This window comes from Dipodomys spectabilis, unplaced genomic scaffold, assembly GCF_019054845.1.
Source record: "Dipodomys spectabilis isolate Male_0828 unplaced genomic scaffold, ASM1905484v1 ptg000095l, whole genome shotgun sequence".
Lineage (NCBI taxonomy): Eukaryota > Metazoa > Chordata > Mammalia > Rodentia > Heteromyidae > Dipodomys > Dipodomys spectabilis.
In genome coordinates this window covers 30,078,861-30,104,171 of record NW_024870772.1, presented here as the reverse complement: position 1 = coordinate 30,104,171, position 25,311 = coordinate 30,078,861, and the positions used below count along the sequence as shown (strand labels likewise).

The window sequence follows — 25,311 nt, the reverse complement described above, 5'->3', positions numbered from 1 at the left end:
GGGTTGTGGCTGTCTATCTCAGTTTTATAGCTGTCTGTGTTGAGTCAGGTACCTCCCAATAGTTCCCACGAGACAGCTACCAATAACATTACACTCTCAAAGCAAGGGCCTTGGTGATCTAAACCTTCAATCCACACTGCCTTACTTCTTCCTCTCTTAGTTATGCTTTAGACAAAAGCTGTGATTTGAAGAGGTCAAGGGAGAACAGAGATCATATTATATTACCAAAGCATTTCATTGGGATAAATGTTTACCTCTGTCTGCAATGTGGAATGTGGCCTGTGTGTTTCTATAGCATGACAGACAAAAGCTTCCATCAAACAACACTGAATCAGGGAGTGGGCTCGAATTAACACTATATGAACCTGTGCAAGTTTATAAATCAGAATGGGCCTCAGTTGCTTCTCTGGAGAAATGGATTTGCTTTCCCCCTCCAGCTCTGATCTGCTTTATTTCCTCTCAATTAGCTTTTATAATTGCCATGCCAGATTCATCTACTCTCCAACAATTTAGTACATTTTCAATATGTTGTAGACAATAGACATATAAAGACTGAACGGATAAAAAACAGCAAAATGAAATCCCTTTCCTTGAGGAGTTAATGATTTGGTGGTGGGTTGGGGAGGATATGCTACCATACAAATGGAGGTATTTTTCCTACTGGGACATTAACACACAATTGGAATGGGGTATCAGGGACAACACTGAACACTAAATCCTAAGCACTATGTATGGTACAAGGATACAGAGAAGCTACTCACCATGAGGTGAGAGAGTGGAGTTCCTTGAGGCTTAATAGTAGCTTTCCACTACTTTTAAAAAGTAACTTGGCCTTCTTCAGAATCTAATTGTGCATGGAAAAATACAGTTATAAGTATGAAACATATTTGTCAAGTATCTATTTCTGGAGGACATTCTAGGTTAAGAAGAGGTGATTTGTGTTTTGTGGGCCACAAAAATGGCATCTAAAGTCACCAAGTAGAAGCTAATCCCTATTCTAACTGAAATGCAAAGATCTGATATCCAGGCTGAGGTTTCTCTCGACCAAGGTTTGTACCATGGGCACTTGTCTTACAGTTTCTCTGCTGTAGGAAGAAATCTCAAAGCCAGTCAAAGAAAAACCATGCATCCAGAGTGAACACAAAGTGATTTAAGTGAAGAGCTTGGGTAGGGAATGATCCTTCCAAACCCTGTCTTTCCTTCCCTCCTAGGTACTGGAGACAGCAGAAAGGACTCAGAGAATAACTTCTATTCCAAACCTAGCCTCTTTTGAGTCCTATGTATTGATTTTATTGCTTAATGTTATGTCCACTGTGTTTGACTTACAAATTTACATTAATATTTTTCTGTTACATGTAAGAAACTAAGTTCTTTCTAAGCTCTGGTTTCCACATAAACAGCTATGCAGTGCACCAGGCCATATAAACCTATTCTATAGTCGAGTCTACAGTGTATATAGTCCTTTATTATGCACAAAATTTATTTTGACACGTTACTAGAGATGCTTTCACCACAAACTATTTTCCTTTTGTGTTTTGACAATTTACAAAAAGCCCAATATTTAATAAAAACAATGTATAGTTTTAAAATATCTAGACCAAATTCTTCATTTTACAAACATTGGAATAGACTAAAATCTTCCAGATTATGGAACAGACACTATAATCTGGGCATCCAACTTCTACTGGTGCTCTTACCCCTACCCCTCACTTGTAAATGCTTCTTATGAACATAGTTTGTAAATATACCAATAAGCCAAGGCTACTTCAGCTCTGCATCTTACCAGGACATAAAGGAAGTCCTAGCCAGTAGCTCACACCTGTAATACTAGCTACTCATAAGAGGCTGAGATTTAAGGATCACAGTTCAAAACCAGTCTGATCAGGAAAAGTCTGTGATACTCTTATCTCCAATAAACCACCAGAAAACTGGAAGTGCACTGTGGCTCAAGTGATAGAGCACTTGCTTTGAGCTGAAGAGCTCAGGGACAAAGCCCAGATCCAGAGTTCAAGCCCTACACTGACAATTTTTTTTTAAATGAAGTCCCATAAATAAATTGTCTGCTCCAGTATATAAATGATCCTTAAATTCTATCTGATGCTTCTATTCATTCTTCCCTTGATTTCTGCAGATTCCTACCAATATTCCTTGTTTCTTTTTTCTTTTCAATTTTTTTGATGCCAGTCCTAGGCTTGAACTCCGGGCTTGGATGCTATCCCTGAGCTTTTTGTGTTCAAGGCTAGCACTCTACCACTTGACTCATAGCTCTATTTCCAGCTTTTTCAGTAGTTTAGTGGAGTTAAAAGTCTCATAGGCTTTCTTGTCTAGGCAAGCTTCAAACCATAATCTTCAAATCTCAGCCTCCTGAGTAGGTAAGATTACAGGCATGAGCCACCAGCACCAGACTTCAGTTTTTAACTATTTAAGCAATGGACCATTTATCAGAATTGTCATCTCTGAATGTCTAAGGGAAGAGCTGGTCTATGTTTTATCAAATTAAACAAATTGTTTTGTCCGGTCCCTCAGCTTCATATACTGCCTTGATCTGACTGTGCTGAAGTTTTACATCCCTACTTTATTCTGTTTTAGAGTTAATATACATGACTAGCATTGGGTTAACTACTGTACAGACTCAGATATTTGTGTCCTAACTTAGATTTCCCAAGCCAGGAAAATAACCCTTCTAGACTCCTGTAGACCAAGGATTCAGTCGACACTTGGTAACTAACCCCATATGATATCTGCCAAGAAGCTATGTGCAAAAGACTAGGATATCTACCCAGTCTCTAATAAGACTTAGGGAAATAGTGTTGAGGGTGGTATGAAAAACTAATTTACAGGATAAGGAAGGAAAATTTCCTTTTGCTCAATTTAGAATTGTATGTAAGCTGCTCTTCTTTTAGGCTTCAGCACATAATAACCACCTTTCTCAACTGAAATAAGAAATTTATGACAAGGTATGCATGATATGTATGTATGTGCAAATGATAACTGTTTATAGAAAATTACTTCAAATGAACTCCAAAGATATGGAAACAAAGGACTTTTTTCTTAATTTGTTTTTTTCCTGATGACTCTGTATTCTTTACCTTATATACAGTGTATTCATGTGCACATCTGTGAGAGGGTAGGAGGAAGGCACAGAATCAGAGGAAAAGGGGCAAAAAGTATAGCAGTGGTATGCACTAGACATTGATGAAGGTGAACTATGCAACTCGTGGGTGGAGATGGGAGCGAGGGAATGGGAGAAAATGAGGGAACAGATGACACTATGCAAAAGGAAATGTACTCATTACCTGACGTGTATAAATGCGAAACCTACTATATATCATTTCTAAAACAACAACAAAGTAAATTATAAAGAAAATTTTTATTTCAAAAGTTATATACTCAAAAATAGAGAATAAAGAAATAGAACAGAGGCCTGAATAGATAAATATAGGTCTAGATCAGGTAAACAGAGCACCTGGTCTTGGGGTACCTTTAGTTTAAAATTCACAGAAATAAAAAGACCTACAAATGACAGATAACCTCAAAAAGTTTAATAGCAGTAAGAATAATGGAAAAAACCATAAGCCAAAAGTATGGCAGGAAGAATGTAGACATCAGTATGCATGACAAAAGAACCATAATGGGAAGATCCAGGCAAGCCTTATCTGAGAAACAAATGGTGATCAATCACTCATAATTAACAGAGCAATGAAACACCATGTTTCCTTTTGCAGTCCAGCAAAAATATATGTGAGGCTCTGTCAAATGATGGAAAAATTGTTGGGAAATTAAACAGTTAGTTTAACATGTAAATACTCTCAAATTGCCTCTCCAATGGGTTAACAGCTAACCTAAGAACATGTATATTACTGGACTTTTCCACTGTTTATTCTAACACATATTATCACTTTTGCATTATGATTCATGTACAAAAATGTTTACTACAACACTATTTGATGTAGTGATAACCTGGAAAAGATTACCAACAGGAAAAGGGAGAAAAACAAATATATTATGAAGTGATCTCCAAAATGTAGTAGAATGAAAACAGTAAGATTAAGAATAATGTGTACCATTTGTGAGAGGACTATGCATTTATACAGCAACAGTTCAGTCTGCAAGGAAACATCCCAAATTCCTAACTATGGGGTACCTATACTTGGGATGAGCAGATTTACACCTAAAGGGCATTTTAATCTCAAATATAAGTATTTTTTTAAGGAAGAATGTTATCTGTATATGAATATTCTTTATATAGCTAATATTTAGTATTTAAATATTGGAAGAATCAATAACAGCCCATTACAGGGGGAAAAAAACCTATAACAAAGACATAAATGGATAGGAATTTTTTTATTTCCTAATAAAAAGGTATTATTGGTGACCCACGAATAATTATAATAAATACTAATAAAGTCATGTATTTGTAGTGAAGACTTACATAATGTGCCTAATGTTAAAATTAAACATTTTACATAGATCAATTCGTTTACTTCTTTAAAAATGAGACAAAATATTAATATTTCCATTTTACAAGGAAATAAACCTGAGTTACCAATACATAAGAAAATATGACCAATACTACTGGGCAGATTATGGAATAGTCTAAGTTCAAACTTTTTTTCCATTTCTTTTTTTAAAATTTTATTGTCAAAATAATATACAAAGGGATTACAGTTATATATGTAAGATAGTAAGTGCATTTCTTGTCTAACTTTTGTAAAACACCTGTTACACTAAATGAAATCTACTAAAAGAAAGCAACTTACCAGCTGAGTTTTAAAAAATAGTACTTAAAAGCATATCTACACCAAAACAACCAGGAAGGATGAAAATGAAGGGACTACAGAGATATACCAGGCAAATATTGACAAATAGGTGATAGGGTACAGCAATATTAACAGAAGACACAACAGAAACTCAAAGCAAAAGCAATAAAACAGACAAAGACATTTTATATCTAATGGGTAAAATTTCATTAAAATTATAACCATGAACTTTTACTGCCCTTTCTATAGAAGACAGTAATTTTCTCAGAAGCCAAAAATAAAAAACAAGGTTTGAATGATTAACAAATTTTAATCACTAGTTATTTCTAATAGACATTAATATGAAAATAAACTTCTTTTTTGAAATTCAGGAAAATGTTGTAAAAATGGACATGAAGTAGATCTTACAAAAAAAGTAAACAAGATACAAAGAATAGAAATTACACAATAAATGTAGTGCAAATGAAATCACAGCTAAACGGTGCTTAATAAATTGTGGAATGTTGGCAAACTGCCTCCAGCATTCTCATTACTCAATCTGAACCACTATTCTGACTTGTGACAACTTTTTGGAATACTTTAGGCTAGGCTTAAACTGCTTGACTATGCCATCAGAGAAGGTAAGTCAATGCTGATCAGAACTGGAATGACAGATCCCCTTGACTCAGAAACAAAGGCTGACTATCCCAGAGCCAAATGAAGACATTTACCAGGGGCCATCTGTGTCCTGTAGAAGAAAGCAACCCCTTGAAGGGATTAACTCAAGTACAGCTAGCTGAGAAACTGGCAACAAGAGAACACAAATGCTCTAACGAAACAAAAAAAAAAGAAGAAGAAGAAAAGTAAGGGGGAAAAAGAATGGCAAAGATTAACTATTTCTTTGGGGGGGGAGGGGTGATTCTTAGGAGAGAGGACTAGGGAAAATGCCAAAGTAAGGACAGAAATTAATACCACAACACTCTCAACAATTCCATTCTGATGTTAAAAAAATACTAATATGGAGGAAAGTACAAATCACTCATCAAATAAAGGCATTTATCCAAATGTTTGTAGGAGTTGTCAAAACTCACTAATAAGGAAATGATGCTGTAGCAAGTGGTAGAGTGCTAGCCTTGAGCTAGAGGGCTGAGGGACAGCACCCAGGCCCAGAGTTCAAGCCCCACGACCTACAACAAACAAACAAAAAAACTCACTAATAAAAACTATTGGTATTTTTTTTTGGGGGGGGTGGTCCAGTCGTGGGGCCTGAACTCTGGGCTTGGGTGCTGTCCCTCAGCTCTTCAGCTCAAGGCTAGCACTCTACCACTTGAGCCCTTCCCAGCCCAACTCTTGGTATGAGCAAAGATTTTTTTAATGAGCAAAGATCTGGACACCTAAGGAGGATGCACAATGGCAATAACCTCTTTAAAAAACGCACACCATGGTTGCAAGTCAAAGTCACAAGTCACTGCATATCCATCAGAATGACTCAATTTAGACTAACCATACGAAGCGTTGGTGAGCATGTAAAATAATAAAATGACTCTGGACTGTTTGGCAGTTTGTTATAAAGTTAAACATAACCTTTCTATGTGATAGAGTCATTCTACTCCTAGGTATATATGCATGTGCTCACATGAGGACTTGTACTCGACCACTTGTGCAGCTTTATTTGTAATAGCTAAAAACTACAAAACCTCAAATATCTAGCAATAGCTGAATGGATACACAATGTACTATATAACTCAGCAATAATATACAATTAACAAGTTGATACACACATCAGAGATGAGTCTCAAAATAATTATGATAATGAAAGCCAGGCATAACAAGACTATACGATTCCATTGGTATAAAATTCTACAAAAAGCAAACCAATCAAGTAACAGAAAGCAGATCAGTAGTCTGAGAGTGGAGAAAGGGATAATAAGAGTCATGAGAAGACTATTAGGAGTAACAGTATGTTCTCTATCTCAACTGTGATGATTTTATGGATGCATACACATTTCAGAACTTATCAAGCTGCACATTTAAGTAAGCATAGTTTACTGTCAGTGATCTATGCCTCAATGGAATGAAGCATAGTTAATCAGAGATATGTAAGAGCATACAACAAAATGGATAATCACTGAACATAATTTTGTATTTGCATGCTATGTAGGTCAGTTTTTATGTGAAAAAAATACTTGAAATAATCAACTAATGAGGAACGGGACTAATTTTGGATCACTGTGTCAGAAGTTTCAGGTCCCGTTTCCTTTGGGCCTGTGGTGAGGAAGTACAGAACAGGTGGAGTGCATGGCAGATGAAACTGTTCAACTCATAGCCACAGGGAAGCGAGAGAGAAGAGGCTGGGTCCCAATATATCCTTCATAAGCACATCCCCAAGATCTGCTTCCATCTCCTAAAGGCCTAAACTCCCATAGTACCCCAAGCTGGGACTAAGGTAGGTGAGACTTTGGTGAACAGGTAAGATTTATGAAACCTTGGGGAACATTGTAGATACAAATTATTAACACACACAAACACTGGATCTACTATTATCAATAAACACAAGACTAAATTTCTTGACAGGAGAAAACAAGACCAGGAAGATAAATTAAGTCATCAGACAAGCATATATATGCAGACTCCTAGCTCTCAAGGACAATATCTAGGCCCTGAGTTCAAGCCCAGGACAGGCACCAAAGAATAAATAAGTAAATAAATAATTTGGAAGCACAGCTTAAAATGGTAAAAGCAGCATTATTTTATAATGTAAAGCATATAAATGTAAAATATATCTATAAATATTCTGAATCTAAAATTGTCAATAGTACTGTAGTAGTGGCTAGAAAGATGACTTTCTGATCACAAAGAAATTTTAAATTAATTAAGAATTTTTAGTTGTTCAGAATCTGTTAGGACTTGTCTTCTTTCTATCCAATTAATTTTAAAAAGTCTAGTTTCTGTTTCTATGAATTACAAGGCTTAGAAATGATCAGCACTACTCCTTTTATTAAGCAACATGTATCATGTTTTTCTATGCCTAACTCTTGCAGATCAATTATTTGAAAGTGGCATTCACATAAATCACAAACCAAAGTCCAAATACATTAGATACAAATTTAAACTCTATGGGGAAATAACAAATCATAAAATACAAAATTAGTTAGGCATGGTGGCATTGCTCTATTATCCTAGAACTCAGGAGACTAAGGTAAGAGGATCAGGAGTCCAAGGCCAGCTTAGGCTACATAAAGACAAAAGGGAGGAAAGAATAAAGAGGGAGAAAAAAATATGGACAATTTGCCAAGTGTACATAAAGAAAATCCTGTTACTATGGTCTGAAACAGAAAGTTGAGCAGGGTGCTAGTGGCTTATGCTCAAATGACAGAGCACCAGCCAAGCAAACAAGCCAAACAAACACAAGGTCCTGGATTCAAAGGCCACTATTAGCAAACAAACAAAACATTGACAACAACAACAACAAAAAAAACAGGAACAAAATCCCAACAACCAAGTAGTCCAATTCAAACATTTTTCTTTTTGGTGGAGCAGGAGACTAAATCTTTAGATTCTATGCATGTACTTCACCACAAGTGTGGCCACAAGCTACTAACTAACTATTTTTGTTGATTCTCAAATATTGGCAATTTCTTATGAATGGATACAATGTTTTTTTTAAAAAATGACATAATCACAGCAGCAGCAGATACTCTCAACCTTTGATCTCTGTATTTTTAGAAACAAGAAATACCTTTATGGAGTTATTTTTGGCAACTAAAAATTTCACCCAAGAATATAAGAGCAACTGGTTATTCTAATTAACTATACCCAATTCTTTCAGCCATGAAATACTAGTTACTAAAATATCTCAAATGTGTAACCATTTGTTCTTAAAACATCCAACTCTGGCATCCTAGCAAATTACCATTCTGAAAAATACCTCCCCCAAATCATTATAACCATCAGAAAATGGCAGTAACTTGATAAAAATTAACTAGAAATATTAAAACCATAAAGCTAATAACAGTAAACCATGATGACATGTGAAAAATAGTACATTTTATGTATGTTGGGCTATTTCCAGCCCACTACAAGTTTAGTGTGGTTTCTATCCCCTCCTCCCATTAAACAGATTACGGGACTATGGAATAAACAGGTTAAAAATAAAAAGTAGGTACCTCAAGTGACATAATTAGTCATTGTAACAACTTGTACTCAAAACCAGTAACAAAGCTAGTCATACAACCTTTCTGCAAATCTCCCCAGCACAGTCATCACTGGGAGCCTACTGTGTGCTAAGCTTTGAAGTATTATTTCTAACATTTCCCGTAGATCCTCTGTCCTATCCTCTAGTCAGCCTGCGTAATGAAGCTGCTTCCTTCACTCACACCTTGCCATTTGACTTCAGTGAGCTGTTATAGGCAAGCAGCCATATTTGATTCAGTAATATTAACTGTATATAATTTATTAAATTTTATTAAATAATGCCCTTTTTGTATCCAACTAATGTTGACCTCCTAAAATAATCTCATGTTCCCTTGATTCTATTTCTAAGAGATTTTGTTTTTTATTTTACTTTTGTTTTATGTCAGTACTGGGGCTTGAACACAGAGCCTGGACATTGTTGCCCAATGGCTAGCACTCTACTATTTGACCCACAGCTCCACTTCCAGCATTTCTGGTGGTTAATTATAAAGAAAAAGTCTTCACAGACTTTCCTGCCTCGGCTGGCTTCAAACCATGATTATTAGATCTCATCTTCCTAAGTAGTTAGGATTATTTCTAAGAGTTTTGACACAATATCAAAGGTATATAGTAGTATAATCTAACAGTAAGGAACTGAAGACTATTACTTTTCTTTGTAGGAATGTTTTCTTGCTGGTTCTGGGGCTGTCCCTGAGCTCTATTGCTCAAAGCTAGAGCTGTAGCACTTAACCAACAGGTCCATTTCTGGATTTTTGTGAGTAATTGAAGATAAATTTCATGGATTTTCCTGTTTAGGTTGGCTTCCAACTGTGATCTTCACATCTCATCCTGCTGAGTAGCTAGAATTACAGGCACGAGTTGCTGGTACTTAGCTGTGGGAATGGTTTAGCTATGGATTTAATTTCTTCAATAAGGTTATACAACTCTTGAATATAGTTTGGTAGTTTATGTCTTTGATAGAATTTGTCTACTTACCTAAGTTATCAAATTTATTAACATCAAGTGATCCACAATACATCCTTATTGGACTTTTAATATTCTAAGATATATAATAATGGTCTTACTTATTTTCTAGTAATAGGAGTTTCTGCTTTGTTTCTGATTAACAAGGCTACAGGTTTATCAATGTTATCACAAAGAACTAGATCTTCTCTGTCTGTCCCAGCAGTAAAAGAAAAGAATGAAATTACACATTTATCATCTCATTTGATTTTTATAACCCTATAAAAGGCAAGACAGATGGTATTAGTTTACACATGAGGAAGGTGAAGCTCAAAGCTATGACTTACCCTACTAGTCTAGTATGCCTCATTACTCCTTTATTATCCCTCAAAGATGCAGCAACACAGATAGCTAAAATCCATAAGTAATTTTAAAACCTCATTTTAGTCACAGTTGGAATTACCCTTACTTCAAAGAGAATTACAGTAAAATTGACTAGCGTTAAACCTTGGATTCTCATGCCTTTCATTAGCAAGAGTCAGATAACAAAAACCAAAAAGCTGGTTAAACTCTCAAAAAACAAGAATGGACAAAATGCACAGGGAAGATGAGAACTCAATTTAGTGAGTCAAAGATGAGATATCTGTGTTTTTTAATCACATAAGAAAAAGATGACGAGTGTACCAAAACATATTTTTCTCTTTAAAATTCCTAAAGTATTGATAACTATCAATAATGTATCAAAACCTAATAATGAATATTAAATATTCAAATATATTTAAATATTTCATGCTGTTCTCCTTCCAATTAGATGCCAGACTATAATGTTATTGGCACTGAATGGCTTTAAGAGTAAAAGTTATTCAGTCTTACCTTTTAATTGTTGACGGGGTTGCAGAGATCTTCTACTTGTCGCATAACCACTTTGTCTCAGATATCAGTAGTAACAGCAGTCAATATTAAAACTAAAATAAAAAAAATTAAAAATTAAATGCCAGTAGGCAAAATGCTTTCAAATCTTCAACAATATCTTCAATTCAATTATGCATTTCAGTAATTTCACCAAGGGAGCCTTAACCAAACCCAGAGCTAGTTCTTTTTAATTTGTTTAAGCAAGGAACTAAAATGGCATGTGAATTCTTGTGCCATTCCAATTCCTTTTTCTGGAATAAACTCTAAAATTTACTTCAATTAGTATCAGTTAAAGGGGAGAAGGAAAGTATAGTCCAATATAGGTATCTTCAACTAAACTATTCAATATTTTTACCTAATAGTAACACGTGCATTTTACCTTTGCTACTGCTGACAAAATGAATCAAATAATATTGATCATTCACATAAGAAATGTACTTGATAGGAGCTTTTGAATTAATTTTTCCCACAACAGCATTTAAATTTAAGTAAAATCTTGATGATCATTTTATATGTACTTCAATAGTACATATGAGGATAAAAATATTAATAAAGAGTTTATACTTGCTGACTAGATCCTATAAAGTATTACCTAGAAAAGAATATTAGCAGGAATCATGCAGAACAATCTGACAAGTTTGAATTTAACCAAAAGTATAATACAGTAATGGTTGACTTTGGAAGTATACAAGAAAAAGTTACAGAGTAGGCATCAATTCATTCAGTAAAACTTTACCAAACATCTTATGAGTCAGCCCCTCTTTAAACACTGAGCACACAAAACTAAATAAGAAAAAGAACTTTTCATCAAAGAACTTGGGTAGCAAATACATGCAGGTCATTTTAATTCAAAAAGCTACAAGTAAGAAAGAACAAAAGTAGCCTAAAGTGAGGTACCTAACAGCTTTAGGGAGGTCAAAGGTAGGAGGAAATAGAGTTTGAGAAAGGGAGTCAGGTTTGGCAAAGCAGAAAATGTGCAATTTCCATATGAAGAAAGGCAACTCTGAGTGTACTAAAAAGAATGATTAGAATTATATATAGTTTGATTTTGAAAACCAACACAGGACAACTGACATCATCCTTTTGAAAATATATTTTAAAAAAAACAGAATGATCATTCAGTGCTCTATTTTAAACATGTCCTATTTTGCTTAAAATCAAAAGCAGAACACAGCTTTCTTTCCCTTTCTTAGGAGCAGCTGTATAACATGCTATTGATTATTCAAAGTCAAAGAGAAAAAGTGAGCTGTTGCCTAAGTAATCTGCATAAGTCATCATCTTACTTACAAATACAGAAAAGTATCCTTGGCTTTTAGATTATCCAGGCCCCATTCTACTTCTACTACTGATCTGACTTGTTAATTTGGCAACAACCAGCACTAATACCCTTCACTTTACTGGTTCTATCCAGTTAACTGTGCCCATAAAGAAAGTATCCAATATCATGTCTTTCTGGGTTATTGGTTATGTTTAGGAATTTTCCAATTACTATAGAATTACTCTTTTATTATTACCCATTATTTAGTAAATGCTTTATCCTAAACCATTCATAGTTCTTGCATCATGAATAAAGGTAGTTAGTCTTTAGAAGTATAGTATCTCCACTAAAATGAAAATCAAAAGGTGAAGATCAAAAGGCGACTTACTTGCCCAGGATCACACAGTGGAGGAGAAGGAAGGATAAAGGTGAGGTCACCGGAATCACTGTTATTAATTACATTATGCTGTCTCCTTTTGGACATACAGACATGTGTGTTTTCTTTCCTATCAAGCTGCTAGCATTTCCAGAATAACTGGGATCCAAAAAAGTCATAAAAAAATTAACTACACTATGTGAGTGTAGCCTCACCTCACAATAAAGGTCATTTAAACTTATTTGAAGTTACAGTGTTCACACTTAATAGTGACAATAGTGTGAAATACTGCCAAGAGTGGTGCATGTTTACACTCAGGGCCATCTTTCCAATTCTGTTCATGTCCATGGGTAAGCTGAGTGGCGGCCCTGCAGCTCCATTCCCTCTGCCAGGAATGCCCACTTCTCTTCTAAAGTCCAGTGACCTAAACTCTCCAGCCTTCAGGATGAGACCTACTACAGCCTCCTTCAACCACTAGGGCCTTTCTCCATCTGCTCAATGAACACATTTATACTCTGATATGGGTCAAGTAGCGAGTATTTTCCTGCCCTGGAATCACCACAGCCCCACTCTCAAGCACTTCTCAGCCTACCAGGAGAAAAAGGTAATAAAAACAAGCAAGTGGTATTCCATGTGAGCAGGGCTCTAACATACATTACACATGATGTGAATGTAACACAAGGCAATGGTACCACCACTAAAGGGAGGCAGAAGCAGGAAAGAAATTCACAGAATTGAAAACTGATTTTGAGCCTTAATTCAGGTGACAGATGATAAAGACCTAAAATAAGATAAGGAAGCATCTTTTGAAGGGAACAAATTGTAGACTAAATATTAGGTGGGAAGTGGAAGAGGATGTTTCCTAGAGTGTGAAGTCGGGAAATACTCTGAGGTACCCAGTTCAAATAAGCTCCCCAAGTGATGAAAGTGTTCCACAGAGAAGACCATACCACATGGCAGTCTCCAGACCCAAGAAGCAGAGTTGATATGACTAAAGAACTTAATTTAGTTTATTTAATTTAATTATGTTAAGCAACAACACATGGGTTGTTGGAAATACTACTCTAAGAATTTTGGCTCAAGATAGTTGGACTGAAGGTCTTATTACCAATATATAAACAAAGGCATATAACAAATACTATATTGCTTTTCACTCAATTATTTATTGATTAGAAGAATGAACAAACCATAAAAAAGAACAAATTAGTTTTAGTATGGTCCTGCTTGTGATCATTTGGGTAAATGACCAAAAGTGGGACTGCTGGGTCATAGGGGAGCTCTATGTGGAGTCTTTTGAGGAACCTCCATACTACTTTCCAAAGTGGTTGAACAAGTTTGCATTCCCACCAACAATGCAGTAGGGTTCTCTTCTGTCCACATCCCCTCCAGCATCTGTTGTTATTAGAGTTCTTGATTATAGCCATTCTAACTGGGGTGAGGTGGAATCTCAATGTTGTTTTGATTTGCATTTCTTTTATGGCTAGGGAGGTTGAACATTTCTTCATGTGTCTATTGGCCATCCTTCTTTCCTCTTCAGAGAAGTTTCTCTTTAAGTCTTCAGCCCACTTATTTATTGGGCAGTTGTTTCTTTGAGGACTTGTTGCTGGGGGATTTAATTTTTTGAATTCCAGGTATATTTTAGATATGAGACCCTTGTCCATTGTATGGCTAGTGAAGATCTTCTCCCAATCCGTGGGCTTTCTATTGATCTTGCTAGCTATGTCCTTTGCCATGCAGAAGCTCTGCAATTTCATGCAATCCCATTTGTCCAACCTTTCTTTGATTTGTTGTGTTTCTGGGTCTCTATTAAGAAAATTTCAGCCTGTGCCAAGGAGACCTAGGATTTCTCCTACTCCGTCTTGTAATGTGTTCAGGGTGTCTGCTTTGACTCCGAGGTCTTTGATCCATTTGGAGTTGATTCTGGTGAAGGGTGATATATAAGGATCTAGCTTTAGTTTTCTACAAGTTATTAACCAGTTTTGCCAGCACCATTTACTAAAGAGGCTGTCTTTCTTCCATTCTATTTTTTTAGCTCCCTTATCGAAGATTAGATGGCTATATGTCTGTGGGTTCATTTCTGGGTTTTCAATTCTATTCCATTGGTCCTGAGGTCTGTTCTTGTGCCAATACCAAGCTGTTTTGATTACTATGGCTAGCTACCAGCACAACTGTTTATTGCAGCATTATTTACCATAGCTAAGATATGGAATCAACCCACGTGTCCCTCAGTAGATGAATGGATCAAGAAAATGTGGTACATATACACAATGGAATTTTAGCCTCCATCAGAAAGAATGACATTGCCCCATTTGTTAGGAAATGGAAAGACTTGGAAAAAATTATTTTAAGTGAAGTAAGCCAGGTCCAAAGAAACATATGTTCCATAGTTTCCCTCATTTGCAATAACTGGTATATCTCTTAAGACAAGCAGAAAAGGTCAGATAAGTTGAAGTTAGGTGAAATAAACCCCAAGATAAGTATTCAAATGTTTTTTCTTTCTTGCGATTGTTTCTAACATATTTATAAGATGATTTCTTTGTTGCTTTGTATGTCCCTCCCTCACGGTATAATCTCTACTTTCACTGTATTTGATGTTGGTATAATTTGTAGAGGGGAAGGGCAAAAACCGTTTAAGTAGGGTTACAGGTGGACCCATTGAAACGAGATGTACAAGTCGTTATGTTGAAAAACGAACTTTACAACTTTGGCTGGGCGGGGCTTGGGGGGGAGAGGGGATGGGATGGAAAGGGGAAATAAAGGAGGAGACAACAATGCCTGATAAGAAATGTACTCATTACCTTGCCCATGTAATTGTAACCCCTCTGTATGGTATTTTCACAATAAAAATTTTTTTTTGAAAAAAGAACAAACTAGGTGATCTTTAAGAAATCTCTCCCTCTAAAATCCCATTAAAAAATGTATCTGACCTCAAAATTAAAGTGTGATTAAAGTATGATGTTGCTGTTAAAATACTCTTAAATTTTTTGTCATGCTGCTAAAAATTTCTTGGTGAGAAAAATAAAAGAAATATCACATCATAAAACCAAAGCAAGCCATAATTCAAGGAATAAACATCAGCCAATGTCATGCCAGGGCTGAATTTATCTCATGAAATATCTATTTTTTTTTTCCACAGGGCAACTTTTCAGGTCCATGATAAAAGTTTTTCCTAGTAATAAACCTGTGAATCTTATTCATGACATTTTAAAGTCACCAAAGGACTTTGTGTTATAAAAACACTTAACCTGAGAACAGGTTGTGTTTAAATGACTCACTATTAATCTGCCAATATTTCTTAATCAGATTGTATTTGGATTTATTTGCTATTTTGGTCCTTGACATTTCTCTTAAACCTCCAAATTCCAGTTTTTCAAATGTTAGTATACACATAATTCCCTCATGAAGTGTCCTGACATATCTGTTTCCCCACATTTTCCAGCACCACCTCTTCAATGATGCTCACAATCTACATTCTTTTCACTTTCATTGATGAAACTGTATTATCAATGTAATTAACTATCCACACATTAAGGTTCTGTTAATAAGACTCTCCTAGACTCTAGAACATATGGGCATTTTAGTTTTATGCCTTATGAAAATATTAAATTCAGTGTTTTTCATGAGGCAGACATCTAGCACAAAGAGCAAGAATCTCTTTCCTTGTGGTCACAAGTTGATTATCTGAGTTTCCATTCCCTGTTGCATTAATAGTCCAGCACATCTGACATTAGGGCCAGTATGAACATAATTTAACTGGCCCCATCATTCTATCTCATATATAAATGAACTATTAGAGATACTTCTGCAAAAATGATGTTAAATAATGAGACAATAGGAAAATATCCTTGCCCTTAAAAGTCCTTTTATTTAATCAGTGGGCAAGAGAAATAAACAAAATATAAAATGGGTAGTAATAGAGATACTGGTATAAGTTAAAATAAAAACAAGGTTGGAAGTTATTTATTAAATATCTATGCATATTACATTCTCACCTAGATGCACTTGATTTTTAATTATCAATAAAACCACTTTATTTAGCTCTCCATCTTTGAGTACTTTAAGCATCCAAAACTTGACTATTACCGGCCTTAAAACAAGACTCTTAAAACAATTTTCTTCCTTTTATTTAAAGAATAACTGCCTAGTAAAATATGAGAAGCAATCAATTCCTAATACCCAGGGCTGCTGATACTTTGGCACTAACAGTTCTTAGTCAGAGAATCAAAAGTGAAGATTAAAAAAAAAACACTCTGGGCATCGACTCATTAAACACTTAATAGTGTTCTAGTAACTAATGTACTAGTGTTAAAAGTCCACTGAAGGCCATTATTTTGGAGTCAGCTCCTACTCAAGGCCCTAAACCAAAGAGAGTAGAGAGTAGAGTCACTCAAGCTAAGTGCCACATTATCAAATTAAACAATAAAAGGGATCCATTTTCTAAAAGCAGGAGACTCACCAAAACCAACCAGCAAAGTTCTAGCTTTACCTGGGATAGTCTAAGAAAGTTCCCTCTGTTTTAAACCTACAAGGAAAGAAACCCTGAAGCAACCAATCCATTCTTCATTCCTCATATGTGCTGTCTTCAACCCTTTTGTGCCTATAAATCAAACCTCCTCTACTCAACTTACTGGAAAACTTAACTCTGGCTTCATACAGTGAAGGTGCTGTCTCATCCTAGAGTCACAAAAAAAAATTACATCTTTTCCGAGTCTCTTAATGTGTATTAGAAATAAAACTGAATCAAAGGTATAGCTACACAGAGGAAGATACCACTAACACTAGCTAGAAAGTGCTCATGAACTGTCTGTGCCACAGAGACAGTTCATGATATGTAACTCAATAATTAAGTATCACTATCAGAAATAAGGTTTTCTTTGTACTTAAGAGTAAGAGCCTGCAACTTTAATAACTTCAAACCAGTGCTTTCCTGTTCTGCCCATTAAATCAGTCTAAGGAATCCCACAACTCTACCAGCTTCGCAGGATCTGAGGCAGGGCTAAAGGGCAACAGTGCTCTCTAGCTTGTCTCAGGAGATGTCTACTCAAAACCATCGCTGGGGCTGTAGGGAAGGCCCACACTCTTCCCAGTCTCCGTCAGTGAACTCAGCACTTCATACTTGCTAGAAAAGAGCTCTACCAGTTAAAGCACATCTCCAGCCCATTTTTACTCTGGTTATTTCTGAGATAGAATCTTGCATTCTTCCTGGACAATGATGCTCCCATTTATACTTCCTACCATGGCTGAGGTAACAGGCATATGCCACCACAGCCCAGCTTTTTCTGTTGAGATGGAATCTTCTTCACTTTCTGCCTGTGCTAGTCTTGAACTGCCTCCCAAGTAGCTAAAAAATACAGACATGAGCCACCAGCAGCAACTAGCCTCAATTAGTTTTATCTTGATTCACTGACATTGTCAGTACAGCACATTCTACAGCGCAATAAAGCAATGATGTCCAGTTCCTCGAAACAAGATCCTCAAGCTTTCCTTCCGGAGTGCCAGCTGCCTTTCCAGAGCAGCCTCCGCCCACTCAGCATGCCCCACCTCTAGCAAGGGATGCACTGGCACTCTCTATATGCCGATTCCTAGCTTTGCCCTGCTCTTCTCAGTGAGCAAATCCAATAGTCACACTTGATACAAAGCACAGCTCAGCTTCCCTGGTGGCATCCATGTCTCCCTTCTCCGTGTCCCCCATGCAGAAGACCACAGTGCAGAAGGCTCTTAATGCAGCCAAAAGCTCACTTGTATGCTGGGTACTATGGCATTTCTATTAATTCTGCTTCGCTATTACAAAGAGGAGCTTAGGAGAATTAAATGAGCTAATGCATAAGAAAAGCTACTCTCTACACATGACAATAACAATAAAAAGCACTGATCACTGCCACCTTATCATCATGTGCCACCATGACCATCAGGGACCACTCCACTGGACTGTGTGAGCCACTAAAGATGGGTGAGTGTCACTGCATGTCAGTCTCCTCCCCAAAGCTCCGCACAGAAAGGATTTCCAGCATCAATGACAGTCCAGAACAAAACAAAGAAGATGATGTATTTAAAAGGATGATTTCAGAAGTTCAGTCCAAGCCTGGTTCTAGTCTTAAATTGTCTACTCATTATTGCAACAAAAAGAATTCAACTGCTGGAGATTAAAAAAAATTGTAGTGGTTGAAAACGGTCAGATATTCATCACAAAAAAACTTTATTTTTCAAAAAAAATGGATAGTCTAATTGTATTTTTTTTTTTTTTTGCCAAAATGTTCCAGTTAATGGGCTGAGAATGTGGCTGAGTGGTAAAGTGCTTGCCTAGCATGCATGAAGCCCTGGGTTTGATTCCTTTCTACCCCATAAACAGAAAAAGCCAGAAGTGGTGCTGTGGCTCAAGTGACAGAGTGCTGGCCTTGAGCACAGAGACTCAGGGACAATGCCCAGCCCCTGAGATCAAGCCCCAGGATTGGTTAAAAAAAAAATGTTCCAGTTAAGTTGCTTGGGTTTTTTTGTTTGTTTGTTTGTTTTAATGTTGCTGGTAGAAAGAATGGCCCTGGGTGACTACATGAGAATATCAGTACTTTTGACCACTGGCTCCACTCTTCACTGTGACCATTCTTTTTCTTTCTTTTTTAGTTCCCAGCACTTCATACATAAACAATACTAAAAAAAAAAAAAGAGGCAAATAAGTGATGTCAGATGCCTGCATTGAAAAAAACACAATGCATCTTCCTGACCTCCTTCAAGCAGAGAAAGTTTGACATGCCTTGTACTCAATGACCTGAGGAAACAGGGTAGCTGGCCACCATTTTAAAGTGCCACACAGGCCAAAAACATGGGAATCTGAGCCAAAAGAACAGTTGCTTCCATTCAGCCAAACAGTTAATGAGCTTCTTTGCAATGGGCATAAAAACAAACTAATAATAACTTGTTCAAGATAAAATAAGGGTTCCAGATTGAGGAAAGATTGCTGACTAGGAGCAAGTTAAAATGCTGTTAAACAAGATGGGACAATCTGTGATCATTAAATATAAATGTGGACTGGTACCAGTTGGCATCAATAAGCCGTTTTCTTTAGCAATACTCAGAGGCAGCCTGAGAACTAGAGAAAGAAAAGGGACAAGAGGTACAGGGGACAGTGATAGGAGTTGATAGGACAGGAACTGATACAAACAGAACTTGAGGACAGGAAAAGCAGGGAGACCCTACGATCCTGAACTTTTGTCCAGAATTACACTGGCAACACAGATGTAACAAGTTTAAAAAAAAAAAGAATTCCAGAAGTTTTTAAATCCTCATTTAAAAAAGTAGGACACCATGTACTTGGCCTGTCTGCTGGTAATTTTCTTGACCCTAGGAAGACTACAAACCAATGGCTACAAGGGAGGCCCTTGAAGATAGCAGTCTAAATCCTGAAACAGATCCAACCCAAATGAAAAGATTTTCTTGCCTAGACTACTTTCTATTTTCTCTGCTTTAATCACTGAATCCTGAAACTAGAATTTATCCCCAATTCAAAGAGTTACTAAAAATAGCCTGTTTCAAAATGCAGAATGAAAAGCATCATGTAGTTTTGCTACTAAATACTCTTCCACAACTCAGTAACATAGTCTTCAAATATATTTCCTTTTTATTAGCAAAAAAAATCACATCAGACACATATTAAGTATTAATTTTCACTACTAATTATGTATTTGTAAGTGAAATATCAGGTATATACTAACCTTACTTAAAAACAATTTCCTGTCTCATTCTCTCTAATCATGACCTTCATTAAACACCTTTGATTGCAGTAGCATCATCTCATTTACATGTGTTGAATGAATTGAAAAGAAGCTGTTATCCAACAGGCTCCTCATTGCATATGGCAAGTTATTATTATTAATAATAGCATATTAGATTTTAATCCAAGATAAAAAACATATCACAGTAAAGGTGGAGACACACTTACCTATCCAAAGTCAATTCTGCTGTGATACTCTACTTTCTTCACTAGATACAACTATCACTCATGTGACAACACATGATGTCTTCCACTGCACTTTACCATCAGAGGTCTACACTCTTTCTTTTCAACTCATTCAGAACCCTTGGTGGCAAGAATTCCATATTTCTTAATACCTAGAGCTCATATTAAATTACTCTTTATGATGCTACCTCAAAGAATTATCTAGCCAGGCATTGGTGGCTCATGCCTATAATCTTAGCTACCCAGAAGGCTGAAATTAGAGGATCATGGTTCAAAGCCAGCCCAGGCAGGAAAATCTGTGAGACTCTTATCGCCAATTAACCACCTAAAAACCAAAAATGAATCTGTGGCTCTAAGTGGTAAAGTGCTAGCTGTGAACAAAAAGGCTCAGGGTCAGCACCCAGGCCCTGAGTTCAAGTTCCCCCAAAGAAAACAGAATTACTTAAAAGGCAAACATCTTGTATACCCTAACTTCAGTAACAAAAATATGGCATCAACCTTAGCTTTGGCTCTGACCTGAAAATCTCTAAAGTCATCCACAGGCAGACATAAATAAGCACAAAAGAGAATTCATGAATTGTGAATTAAATTGTCTAACATCTTTGACATGCTTGAGTCTTTGACTCTCTCCCATAACTATGTGCCCGCCCTGGAATGTGACTACATGATGTTCCCTCAGAACTCACCTACCTGTGTATTTTTGTCTTCCTATTTTGACCCACCTGGATACTCTTTAACTGTAGCCCCACTCCGAGTCTCTTGAATCTGCCTATCTAACCTGTCCTCATATCAACAACAGTTCAACCCCTCCACTGGGAACTACTGAGCTCTCTCTACTGGCCAGAAGAAGGATCAGGCCTTCTTTTGACCTTTAGCTGCTATTTGGAGCTCTACATGTTCACAACTGTTCCAGGAGAAAGACAAGTGTAACCGTAGTCCTAATGACAGTTGCTCTCACTTTCTTCACGATTCTTACTTTCTCCTTAAATTTATATTCAAAACAGGTGACAAATATCCAGGCCTAAAACACCACATTCAGAAATCTCTTGGATACTGATGAATTGAAACCATAAACTGATTAGGAACCATTCTGTTTCATTAAATACGAGCAAAGAAAATCACCATGTAAGTGCAACAACAACAAAATAAAAAAGCTTAGGAAATACACATAGTATCAGATGGAAATAGCAAATGCATTGTAGAAGTGGGTTTTTATTTTCATTTATTTTATTACTGTGACAATTTTTACCTATTCCAGGTCAAACTATATTTCACAGTAAGCTGTAACACTAAACCTGACATAAAGATTTCATGTGCAATTCAAGGAGTAACTTCAGTTGTTTGTTTTCTTTTTTTTTTCTCCCTGAGGATAAAGTATAGTAACAGCCACTATAACAAATGGGTCTATAAACTTCCACCCAGCGGGAGCTTCTGTTTTCAAACAAGACTAACAAACACAGCAATAACGTTTTACAACATGTCTACATGCAATTCTGTTGAGCCTTTAGTCAAACCCTAACTCACACTACAGTGAAAGTAACACAGAATGCTCAATGGCTTACCATCTCACTATTAGAAGATTAAAACTTCAAAACGAGGAGTCCCAACAGTAAATGTAAAATTTCAGTCACCCAGAAAGTAATTCACTACTAACGAAAGTATTTCTAGCATTAAATTCTTTCTCTAATAAAATAGCAGTAATCATTCAACTAATGGCATCCAATACAATTTTGGAGGAAATACTTTCTGTGGATCGAGGCTACATTCTATCTATGCCTGGATAGACCACCAAAAGCTCTGGGCCTTAGAAAAGCTGTGTATAAGCTTCAATTTCTCCATCTGTAAAAATTCAGCCAATACATCTTCCCTCAGAGTGTGAAGATGGGGAAGGGTGAGCTATTACAGGCAAAGAACAAAACACAGAAAGGTTGCAGAAGCATTTCATGAATGACAACTATTACTCCCCTGCTACAAAGAGCAAAATGCACATCCTGTCAGCAGAGGCAGAAAACTGTAACTGCCACATCTGGCAGCTTTACTTGGATATTCTCCACAAAGAGGAAGTACTGACACCATCCCATATGTGTGACAGATGACAGGCCCTTTTCCCCCTTATCTATGAGGTTCTGGTAGTGGCACCAATCTGTCTCCAAACAACAACATGATAGCATGCATGTAGCAATGACCAATGAACCAACTACTGTGATTTCTACAAATAATAATGTCTAATTTACCCGCTGAAGAAGTAAAGAAGTATGGACAGTCTAAATAGTAGGTATTTTCATACATGAAAAATTCTCAAGTTTACTCTATTTAAAGAAAGTGTCACTTACTTGCATTGAATTCTTCATGACAGTAGAATCCATGATAGCAGAACCTACCAATTCTGCAAGCATGAAATCCATATTCTGTCCTATACTATAATCCAACATCATTACTACTGGAGTATTTCTGAAAATATCAAGGATCCCACAAGCTAACCCTACTTCTTAGAGCTTTCCAGCACACCTATCAAGCCACAATAAAGCACACTGAGGAAATCACAGAGGCAACAAACCTATACTCAGGAAGCAGCAAGAGACTTGAAATCAAAGTAACTAGAAGTTTCACCAAAAACATGAAATTCTCACCACCTTTGGGGAATACAAAATTCTACAGAAATTTCCTAAGATACTATATAATTCAGAGACTAACAATTTATAAATTACATTAATTTTCATGTATTAAAATATATAGACTCAGTAGCTTAAATCTCAATGCTTAAAATTAATGACCTCATTTTTCTTATTTATTTTTACTTACAGACTTTTTTTTTTGGGGGGGGGGGGTCCGGTTGTGGGCCTGAACTCTGGTCCTGGGCACTGTCCCTCAGCTCTTCAGCTCAAGGCTAGCGCTCTACCACTTGAGCCACAGCATCACTTCCAGCTTTTTTCTTCTGCTTATGTGGTGTTGGGAAATCAAACCCAGGGCCTCATGCATGCAAGGCAAGCGCTCTACCACTAAGCCACCTTCCCAGCCCCATGTCAGTAATTTTTAAAACCCATTTGAAAACAAGTGAATGATTTATTATACCTAATAATACTAAAAATGAAATCATGAAATTTCATAGGCCAATGAAATCATGAATAATTTCTCCCTCTTGCATAAATGTCAACATTTTTAACCTAATCAAATCATATGCTGATCATCTCTGCCCTGCCACAAAAAGAAGCAATTACACTGCTATACCATAGCCCTACAACAAGGAAGAAAAGAGGCCAAACAGCAAGTAGGAGGTTGACAGATGACCTGCAAGAGACAGCTACCACATGGAATCATTGCTCCTCTGGACATGGTGATTTGGAGAAGACACTCCTATCCCTCTTTGCTGATGACTCCATACAAGATGAGGTGGTAAAAGAGGAACTGAAACATCTGGCCTCCAATATTCACCACCCCACAAGAGGAGGATACCATGGAACTTATTTAAAACACCTTTTCAGTAGGGTTTGTAACATGAGTTTTCTGCTGGGCTCAAAAGCTAAATAAGCAGAATTTTATCTGCCCTGACATAATGACATTTAAAAAGGAACATATGAGTAAGATGGCACTTTCATTAAAACCTTCCATGATTTTTTTTTTTGATTGGTCGTAGGGCCTGTACTCTGGGCCTGGGCGCTGTCCCTCAGCTCTTCAGCTCAAAGCTAGCGCTCTACCACTTGAGCCACAGCGCCACTTCCAGCTTTTTCTACTTATGTGATACTGAGGGATCGAACCCAGGGCCTCATGCATGCAAGGCAAGCACTCTACCACTGAGCCACCTTCCCAGCTCCTTCTATGAATTTTTACAGCAGCTTTATTCCTAATACCAAAATGATGTTTCGAGGGATAGTTGAATTAACTCTGGTGTGCTACTCAACAATAAAAAGGAATGGATTATTGATATTTGAGATATATCAATTCAGACATATTAAAAGTGTTTTGCTTAAAGATAAGGGTAAATCCAGAAAGGGAACATCTATATGGTCCCATGGATAGGATATTATGAAAATGACGTGATAGAAATGGGAACAGGGCACAGGGAGAGAGGGTGATGGATAAGAATATAAAGAAATAGCATAAAGATCTTTTCAGTGTTAGAAAAATATAGTATCTTGATGTGGTTGTATAATACATGATAAAACTGTACAGAATTTTATATACACATAAACACAACTGCAGTTTAAAATATAGTGAATACTGAATGAGGTTCATGATTTGTTACCAGTAATATACCAATGTCAATTCTCTGTTTTTGATATTTTTCTACAAGCAATATACAAATATCAACACTAGGGAACATGGACGAAGTATACATGAACTCCATAAACATTTTTTTCAATTTCCTATGATACTGCAGTTATTTTAAAAAAACATGTTTATTTTTAAAAAGGCAAAATAAAGATATTTTTCAATAAGCCAAAGCTGAGTAGATCCATACTACAAAAGATGAAGTTCTTCAGACTGAGAGGAAATAACAAACAGTAGCAATAAGAAAGAAGACTAGAAAGATACCAATTCACAATGGAGCATGTTCCTATTGTGATATCTATTAGTTCAATTAATACCTGCTACATAAAACATCAATCATACAACATAGCAAAAAAACATACAACAACTATATCATCAAAATACTATACTGGTGTATATACAAATGAGAGATTTGTTATTAGAAAAGAAAGCCTACCAGAAGCTGAATCTAAATGGAACAAACAGTAAGGGAATTATTTTAGGCAAAAGGTCTGGCTCAAGCAAAGCACAGTAGTACTTCTTAAAAGAGAAAGACATTTAATTAGAACAGCAAGAATTTCAGATACCCAAGAATAAAGAGGAAGAAAATTCCTATGAGATTATGAAAGGCAAATTGGTATACAGGCAGAGCACAGAGTATCTGCTAAATTAAAAAGTTCAAATGCCATTG

General features: G+C 36.5%; 1 protein-coding gene across 2 annotated transcripts in view; it reads right to left on the bottom strand.

Annotated features, from left to right (window-relative positions):
- Positions 1-25,311, bottom strand: part of Wasf3 (WASP family member 3) — a 118,549-nt gene that overhangs the window by 57,675 nt on the left and 35,563 nt on the right. For both annotated transcript variants that reach the window (XM_042685819.1, XM_042685820.1), the window contains exon 2: positions 10,749-10,840. The gene's annotated coding sequence lies outside the window, so the exon portion shown is untranslated. The remainder of the gene's footprint in view (positions 1-10,748; positions 10,841-25,311) is intronic.